Genomic DNA, 10,147 nt, shown 5'->3' with positions numbered 1-10,147 from the left:
CTGTTTTGTTCTTCATTGGCATGAACACAAAACCTTTCCAAGTATGCAAAAAATACCATAGGTTTATTCTACATTTTGGTGATGAGGTTAATCACTTGTTTAAAGTTCCAGTTATGTAGAATCAGGCAAAGCAGCAACCAGAACATGGGTCAGCAACAGACAACAGCAACACTATAACGACACGGATTGGAGAATGCATGCATGTGCCCATGAATGTTTCTTCCTGTCTCTGAGCTCAAAACCAGAAAACCTCTTCAGCAAAGATTTCTGCTTTTTCAAAGCAGACTATTTTTGCCAGAATTTTATTTTGCCAAAATTTTATTCTGTCAAAATTATTTTGACAAGCACTAACTCAGTACTCTCAAGAAATGTTCTACATCTTATAAGACCTGTTCCAATTTGGAAAGTAGCATGAATATTTGTGGCTGTGAGGGCTGATAAGAACCTAGATTAGTTGAGAACATTTTCCTCTCTTTTATTTCATGTGTTTACAGTATTTGAAAACAGCAATTCAAAATTTTCCTAATCCACTGTAAGGCAAAAGAAATGTATTTTCATATTGAAGAAAATACCTTTTCCTCAATTTTCCTTGAGCTATGTGGATAATTCTTTTTCATGTGAAGGTTGATTTTTATTTGCTTCAAATAAGAAAAAGAAGAAAAAGAAAAGCAGAGAGACTGCAGCAATATTTTTTTCCCTCCAAGTAGGGGAAAAAACTTAAGCTTTTTATATAGTCTTTTACCCAGTCAGATGAACATAAGCGTAGAACTGAATGCTTACCATTCATAGCTTTTGGGTTGGTCTACTTAGCTTATTCATTAAAGATAATTTAACACAAGAAGAAACCTGTAAGGATGTCTAGTTGGCTTATTGGTTCCTTCATATGTTATTTAATCATCCACTTCACAATAGTTAAGGACCAGTTCCTCAAGAACTTTTGCACAGAAGTAGACCCATTGAAGTCAATGGAGCTAGTCATAGGCATAAACTTAAGCACATGTGAAAATCTCTGAAGGATCAGATCTTCTGTCTGTTTTTATCTAAAAATGACTACCAAGATATTAAAATAATAAAATTTAAGATAGTCTTAAATATTGTTATTAAAACAATTGATTCTATAATCCTCACTGAAGCCAAATGTCATTGTCATAAGAAGAAACAGGAATATTCCTAGACATATTTACATTAGGGTGTACAGTGAGTTGATTAAAATATTTACAGATCTTTTTGCCATGCTTCATAGCTCTCCCACTGAAAAAAACCCAAACAAGCACACACAAAAAAACCAGTCTACTTGATTTCTATCATTGTGAAGATTTTGTTTTGGTTTGATCTTGTTCTATTTTTTTTTACTTGGTTGGTTTTTTCTGCAGCTATTGGATGTATTGAAGAGATTTTTCCAAACATTGACTAGCCTTATGATCTAGATGAAGGACACAAAGTTGAGATTATCTGAAATAAAAAGTTATAATGAAAATGCTTGCCAATGTTAGGAATGGTATGTATCTAAGCATAATATTACAACACATTTCACAGACAGCTTGTTTTTGCATGCCACCTTTATATTCTCTAGTTTGAGATTATTGATTTCATACATCATTAAGAGTTAACTGTACTGATTCTTCAAGGTCAGTACATATATCCAAAACAAAAGGTTTATGAGAAATAGAAGCAGCTGCAGCATAATTTGCGCAATTCCATTTTCAATTTGAGAAGAAGGTGTAAGCAAATCAAAGAAAATTTGTGACATGAATGTGAGTATTGCAGCAAAATATGCTACTATTTCATGCTTGAAGAAAAAAGAGAACATAAGACTTAGACATTCTAAAACCAGCCTAGAAAAAAACTTGTATAATTCTCAAACATGCTTGAAGGACGGGGACTCATCCCTACTCATCCTGCCAAGTACTTTAACTATTCCAATTTGGGTTGCAGATATTTTCCATTTTAGATCTTCATGGTTTTTCAGTGGTTAACCAGACAAACTAGATTAGTGTGTACAGAGTTTGTAGACTCCATGGTGCTGAAGAAAAATTGAAGTATCCCTCAGTGTGCAAGTGTTCTATATGCTTTCCTTCCAGTAAAGCAAAAGACTGTCACAAGCCATCAAGTTCAGACTTTGTGGCATGTTGCATTTATCTTGCTTTAACGATCACTACAGACTTTATATTTGAGTATTTTAGGGGCTATGGACTAGGTCAATCTTGACAATGTTGTTTAACAGTTAACAAGTAACTTGCCCTCTTAAAATAACTCAGAAGAATTTACAAGTAAATAAATGTTGCTTGAAAGAAATTAGCTGGGTTATGATTTAGACTTGATATTTAAATTAGTTTTCATACTTGGTAGTGTTGGGGTGATGTTGTAGCCATTATGATCCAGAAAGTATGAAAGAGGCAAGGATCTTTGATATCTTTAATTGGATCAACTGCATGGCTGGGAAGAATGCACTGAATTCAAAAAAATTATGTAAGTCTATCCTAGCCAAGCAGTTGGTACAATAAAAGGTATCACCCACAAAAATCCTTTTCACACTTGTACGTTCACAGTCTTATTATTTCACTACAGTATAAAATCTTTAATATATGTCATTAGTTTTTCATTGTGCTGAACAGATTAAGTGCTTTCCATTTTCCTCTCAAAATTTTGCAAACATAAGGTAATTTCATATCACATTAAACTGTTTGCATGAAGTCTAATACAGTTTTGTAGGATCTGATTACAATAACTTTCTATTTCTTTCTGGCATGCTCTGATCTAGTAACTAGAAATATTAACAGATGAATAGTCTCAAAATGTGGTATATGCGGCAGATCTGGGGGTGGGGGAGGGGGAGAAGGGGGGTGCAGCAGTGCAAATGCACTCTCCCTTCCTCTGCCACTGCTATCCCTGGCTGGCTCAGGTGCAGAGAAGCCCTAGAGTTGCTCCTGTCCTGCTCCAGCTGGGGACTGCAGATACATGGGGTGCCACTGGGACAGCAGCAACAGTGGGAGGGTTTCCTTTTTCTGTACCTGCCACACCCTCAATGTGACCACTGCTGGCCAGAAGTGGCCCCTTGAAGGAGAAGCTTATTCCCTGCCACTGTCACTGACTCCAGTTGAAACAGCCCCTGGAGGAGTCCCCAAGCCCCACTGTCCCACTCCAGCTTCAGGAAGCAACTGCATAGAGACCTGGGCTCAGCAAGGGACAGTAGTGATGGCATGTAGGTTCCTCCTTCCAGTGCCTCCTCTCAGACAGCTGGAAGCAAGGGGAAGAGAGCAGCAAGGCCAGCAGGAGCCACTGGGAGGAGGAATCTGTGTGCCATTGCTGCTGTCCCTGGCTATGCAGCCCACAGCTAAAGTGGAGTAGGGGCGCTCAGGTGGCTCCTCAGTAGCTGTGTCAATTGGGGTCAGTAGCACTGGTGGAGGATGGGTTTCTCTTTCCAGTGCCACCACATGACCAGCGGAGGTCACAATGGGAGTGTGGCAGGCACAGAAAAAGGAAGCCTTGCAGCTGTTTCCACCTGTTCCCATGACATCAACCAGGGTCAGCAACAGTGGGAGGTGGGTTCCTTCTCCCAGGTCCTGCTCCCTACCAGCAGGAAACAACTAGGGTATGGGGAGGGGAGGGGTAAGAAGCAGGCACTAAAAGGAGAAACCCATCCCTGCTGCCACCTCTGTCCCTGGTAGAGCCCAGATTCCTGCACAGCTGGTTCTTGTAGCCCCCCCACAGAAGCAAGGTAGGAACAGCTGTGGGGCTCTATCTGTGTCTGGGTTAGCCAGGAGCAGTAGCAGCATCAACACTGATCTTCCCTGCAAGCAGGCAGCAGGTGTCTCCTGTGAACTCAGGAGCTCCAGTCAGTGTGCTGCACCACTTTCTAAAAAATTCTAGACTCATCCATGGGTGTATGCTCCATATTTCATGACTAACAATACAATGTGCCAATTAATATACTTTGATATATTTAGTTATTATCAACAACAGTGGAAAACTGAGTGAACAAAAGTTATAGAAAATATCAGTTAAATTGTACTGAATTGCCTTGGTTTTTTGCAGGGATTTTTTGCTTGCATTTCTCTAGTGTACTCAGTTTACCCACCAAAGCCTCATTCATTGTTATCTAAGTCATGTCATTACTAGCCATTGGAATTAGTAGAGAAGTACACTGGAAAAAGTTAATTCATTGAACTAACCATTTGTTTCTAGTTTTTATCACAATTTTAATCAGGAGACATAAAATATTTAATAAAGTGCTTTAATACCATTATCTCCATTTTAAAGATAGAAAAATTGAAGTGAGATGCTCAAGACCACCCAGCAGAGTAGTGGCAGACCTAACAGTAGAAGCCAGTTTTTCCGAGATTTCATCCACTTCTCCAGCCGTTAAACTGTCTCCTCAATTAAACATCTCTGTGAAACAAAATGGAAAAAGGCCCATCTATACTTGAAGTCCAGAGAGTTCTTGCATGGAGATAAAGAAGAAGGACACAAGGAGCTTCCCACTCCCATTCCCAGAGATTGACACTCTCCTTGCAAAAAAACCCATGTGTCAGTCTCTGTACAAATTAGGCAGAATAAAACTGTTCCCACCTTTCCACTGGCCCACAGAGAGGCCTACATATCTGTGGGGAACAGTCTTTGGGACGAATCTGAGGAGCAGCACTGTACTAAAAGATGGTGGAGTGTGCCCACCTGATCTGTGCACAAGGCAATTCAGGGAGGGAATGTTCCTACCAGTTACAAGAAATACACTCAGAAATATTGTACATAGAAGTATCTAGACACACATACAGATTTTTAAGCTCAAGCACTCAGAAGCTGAGGAACTGACAAAATAAAGTTTGCCAGTGCAACTTAATTTAGTCTGTTTCTGTGTATGTGTCATGATGTCATTAACTATAAGATCATCCACTATTCTGCATTCCTGTTTCATTCAGTGCCCAGGATGGATGGTGCCTAGAGAATGACTAGTATAGCACCTATAACACCATAATGAGTGAAGCTCTCATCTGTAGACCCTTCTCATTGACTGTAGAAGTTGAAAATTGTGTAGAAAATGAGGTTAAGGGAGGTTAGAATAGATAAATCCTCACACAGTAGCACTTCACTGTGCTTATAGGATCAAAAGGATTTCTGAGGTGAAGAAAGATCCATTCTGTGTGCATCCCATATGGAGATTCAGTATGTGTGTGATGCTGATGGAAAGCTCCAAGAAATGTGTTCGTTGTCGATTGACCATTGAGCAATTTGAGCATAAGACACTATATCAAAAATGATTTTCAATTGGTTATGGCTCAGCCAAATCTAGATTTTCATGGCAATATGGAAGTGCAATTCCATGACCCCAAGAATATTCTCCAGCCAGATATCCAAATGCTGGTACAAACTATGGAAACATGAGAACACTTCAAAGGACAGTAAGTACCACATGCACTCAAATCCAGAATGTTTTTGTCCTTATTTACATGGGGGAAATATCCCCTCACCTTGGATTCAAGCACAGGTTGGTGGGAGGGCAGGCAGCTGCTGTGGCCCTGGCTGTGGCCAAGGCTTGGTATCAGGGTCAGAGTTGAAATAATAGCTGCTGCCTGCCCTCCTGCCACCTCTCCCTTTGTATGTGCCCTCCTGTCTGCCTGCCTGCTCCTTACAGCCTCTGCCCTGCTGCTTCCCCCACTGCTAGGTCCAGCATGGCTGGCCCCACAGCAGCCTGGGATACAGAGTATATGGTTGCTCCAGCCCCAGCCTGGTTGGGTAGCAGTGGTGGTGGTGGCAGCAACTCTGGTCTAGGCTCCAGAGCTATGTTGGAGCCAGGGCCAGGGCTGGAGGGTAAGCAGTAGCCAGGAGCTAGGCAGGGCAGGCAGCAGGAGATTACTTATAGTATCTTTTACTGATAGGTAGAAAACTGAGTAAAAATATAAAAAGTGGTTTTGATTGTTTGCTTTGAAATTTGAAACAATGTTCCCTTTTCCATTTGCTTCCTCTGAATTTTCTACAGAGTGAGTTTACTTGTAGGTATGTTCATACAAACAGCAAATTTTAAGCATATGCTGGGAAGTATTCCTCAAAGGGTATCTTAAATTCTCAAATCTGAGTATTCATTCTATTCCATGATTCTACAACTAGCAGTTCTCTAATCAGGGATATGCCATATGATGTAAGCACCACTAAAGATTATATGAAATCTAACGATTGAAAGCTTGCAATGTACCATTCATAAACAATGAGAAGAATTATTTATACAAATTATTCAACAAACAACTACATCGGAGAAAGATGGGATTTGCTCATATGGACAATTTGTGAAAAATAAGAGGTGAAATTAATCATGTGAATGGTGCATTGTAAATTATTCACTCAACTGTAGTGCCAAGCATAAGTTTTCCATCCAAACAGGCTTGATGAAAAATATTTGGACTCTTTAAAAGACAGTGATATTTTAAAGAGACAAAGTGGCTTGTCTCTATTTATCAGTGTATTTTCTCCAAAATTATAACCTATTTTGTTGTTTGTGTTTTAATAGCATAACTAATCCTAATCATAGAATAATAATGACAAGAGGAAGGATACTAATTTTAATAGCATTTAAGCACATTACAAATATTAATGATCCTTCACCATGTGTGTTTAGTCAGCTAAGTAACAGTGTATCCATTTTATGGATGCCTATGGTGAGGCAGTAAAAGATAAAATGAACTTCCCAAAATCACACAGCAAATTATTATTAGGTCTGAAACAGAATCGAAGTGTACTGGCACAGGGTCTTATTTTTAGTCACTAGATTATAATACTTGAATCTCTTATCCTTCCATGACCATATCTCCATGTCCCAGCTGGAAAGAGTTGTTGGATCGGCAATAGGGAATTTTAGTATATTTTCCTCACCTTTGGCACTACAGTAACAAACATTCTTTCTTAAACTGAGTACATCAGACTGAGTTACTGGCAGGAGATCACAATGAAAGTATGTGATTTATAAATAGCTGAGAGAGTTTATCCCTTTGGGTTTATAGAAACATGCTGTCATGAAAACAAATTGTAGCTATTGTAAATATCATGGGTGCATGAATACATGAGGTAAAAGATGAATCGTTCTCTTGATTATCTGTCTTATCATATGATCCTCATCCCCATTGTATGTTAACGCCTTCCACTATTTATGAAAAGAAATAACAAAAGGTATGGAGAACAATTGTTTAGAGGCACATTGCATGCTTTCACTAGTCCCAGTGGACTCACAAATTTCTCTGCATTCTGCTTTATTGGCACGAATAGTTTGATATCTATTCTATTTTCCTTTTTAGCTATGTACGCAATTAGTTCATGTGAGATTGCATATGGAAAAGGTCACTTTTTAATGGCTTGTAGTAGTTATGTCAGCCTTCAAAATTCTACTTTGCATATGCAACCTAAGGTAATAAGGATGGCATTGGTCTTTGTCACATAATGATTAGCAGAGATGTGGAAGTCATAATTCTAATTAGATTTTGGGAAATTCAGTTTTAAAGTCATATTGTCACTTTTTTCTAAAGAAGAATACTACAGCTAATTTTAAGGGTGGGAGTAGAAAAATTCTGTGCAGATTATCTCTTGATGTGTACCTTACTATGTTTGCATACCATGAAAAAAGGAAACATATTCTGAGTTTCTAATTTTCATTGTCTTCAGTGGGACTAGGATATCACCCATTAAAATTTAGAAACAAAAGACCAAATCCCAGCATTAAGCTTGGCAAGTAGTAGTGCATTCTACTTATGTGTATATTAGATCTTTTTCCAACCTTAGGGGCATTAATCATGGCCTCCAGCCTCCTCCGTAGCCATGGCCATGCCTCGCGGGTGTCACTCAACACTAATTTAGAGACAGCCCCTTGGCACCCAGCGTGGCACTTGGTCCCTCAGGCCTCCAACCTTTGTCTGGGCTTTGGCCTTCCAGCCTTGGCCCTCCTACTCTGGCTGTGTTCCTCAGCTGAGGTCCACTGCCCCAGACCTTGGCTTCTGGGCCCCAGGCCTGATCTCAGGCTCTGGGCCCCTCAGCTCTCTGGTTTCACCCTCTTTGGCCAGCTCTCTGGTCTCACCCTTTTCAGGCTCTGGGCTGCACAGCTCTGCCTGTTATGACAGCCCCCTGGGCTTCCTGACCTAGGCTAGGATGCTCTCGGTCTGCCCAGACCCTCTAGGGATCTCTGACCCAGGCAAGAGTCTAAGATGAGTTCCCTGAAGGTGCCCCTGTGGCCTCCATAACACCCCCTTGGTGTCAAACTTAATCAGAAACAAAATACAAGCAAATCTCTTCCAACTTTAATTTTACCCCCACTGTAGGTCAGTACCCCACCACAAGCCATACTTCCCCTTTAGCTGCTCCATATAGCTCCTCTGGGTAGCTTGAATGTCTATGGGCTGGTTTCCTGAAGCCCCTCGCTCCCAGCAGCTCCTTCCCCCACCACATGCAGGGCCCAGCTACCCACTTTATGGTCTCAGGTTCTGGTCTTATATGCCTCTAAGCCATGGGGCTTAGAGGCATATGTCTCTACATATGGAAAAGCCACCCCTTTCAGTCATGTGGCTGTCCAGCCACACACAAGGGTTTCCCCTTTGCCTAATGGCCAGCCTGTGCTCTTCTGCTGCAGCCCCACACAGCAGACTTGGCCCACTGCACTCTGCTTAAAATCACAGGAGCCCCTGCATCCCTGTTACACAGAGGTTGCTGACCTCATTTGCTCAGGGAGCAGGCAATCCACATGCTGACTCTCTTCAGCCACAGTAGGTTTGAAGATGAGCCACTGACAGCCCAAAAGGATGGATATGTGCATCCAGAAGAAGAGCAAGAAAGAGGGAGTCTGGTTCTGTGGCCCATCCAGGGAAGGCCCCAGATTCTTATTCCTAATGCTGTTTCTGTAATCTGTATCAAATAGTCATTAGATCAAATTGATCGGCAACATTGGGAGTAGAGGACGGAAGACAGGCAATCTGAAGACAGTCCTGCCCAGGGTTGGACTCAACCTTTTGAGGTCCCTTCCAGCCCTTAATTTCTATGATTTCTATGAACCATTGGTCCTTTTCACTGCATCATACAGCCCTCTGGCTTGTTGTTTTTGGGCCTGACAGATCTACCCCTCTTGGCTACCAGAGGGCCAGCTTCAGCAGGATAGAAGGAGGGTACTCTCAGTCCTGCCTGATCCATAGTTTGGTGGCTAGGGCACTCTGCTATGAAATAGAAATGTTCCCCCTCTGTCTGAGAATGTTCTAGAACCTGGATTTCCAACTTCTGGGATTTCCTGCCTCCCATGACTGACCAACCTGATCTTCTGCTATGATAAAATGACAGGCTTATCATAGATAGTGGAGAACAGTTGGTGTGATATACCTTGACTTTAGCAAGGTTTTTGATATTGCCTCCCATGACATTTTGTCATTAACAAGGTAAGGATATACAGACTAGACAAATGTATTGTAAAGTGAATACATAAGTGGTGGATTATTGTGCACTATGGTACATTGAGTAATCAATGGCTCGGTGTCTAGTTGGGAGCACATAAAGCGGTGTTTCTGAGAGGTGTGTCCTGTGTCCAGTACTGTTCAACATCTTCCTTAATGGTTTGGGTGAAGGGGTTGAGTTCATGCTTAGCAAATTTATGGATAAGTTGGGTGGCATAGCAGACACTTTGGTGTTCAGAAATAAGATCCAGCCTACCTGGATAGACTGGGAAAATGACCTGTGATCAATCAGAAAAGATCCAAAAAGGACAAGTGCAAAGTCTTGCCTTTGAGATGGAATAATTGCAGGCTCAAATACAGATTGGGAAATGGCTGGCTAGGCTGCAGGAGTGCAGAGAAGGGTTACAGTGGACTATAAGATGAATATGAGCTAACAATGTGCTCTTGTTGGAAAAAAAAACCCAGCAGCCTACTGGGTTGCATCAAAAGAAGTCACTTGTAAATCAAGGGAAGTGATTCTTCCACTCTATTCAGCACTGGTGAGGTCTCACCTGAAGTAATAAATCCAGTTTTGGACCCCACACTTCAAGAAGAGTGGGGACAGATTGGAGAAAGTCCCATGGAGAGTGACATAAATGATTAAGGGCTGACAAAACAAGACTTAAGAAGAGGCTGAACTTGTGTTGTTTAAATTAAAGAAAATGATTCTGAGAGGAGATCTGGTAAGAGTCAAACTG

The sequence above is a fragment of the Gavialis gangeticus genome, unplaced genomic scaffold (assembly GCF_001723915.1).
Source record: "Gavialis gangeticus isolate Ggan-Ray unplaced genomic scaffold, GavGan_comp1, whole genome shotgun sequence".
Classification (NCBI taxonomy): domain Eukaryota; kingdom Metazoa; phylum Chordata; order Crocodylia; family Gavialidae; genus Gavialis; species Gavialis gangeticus.
Note: the sequence above shows the minus strand (reverse complement) of the source record.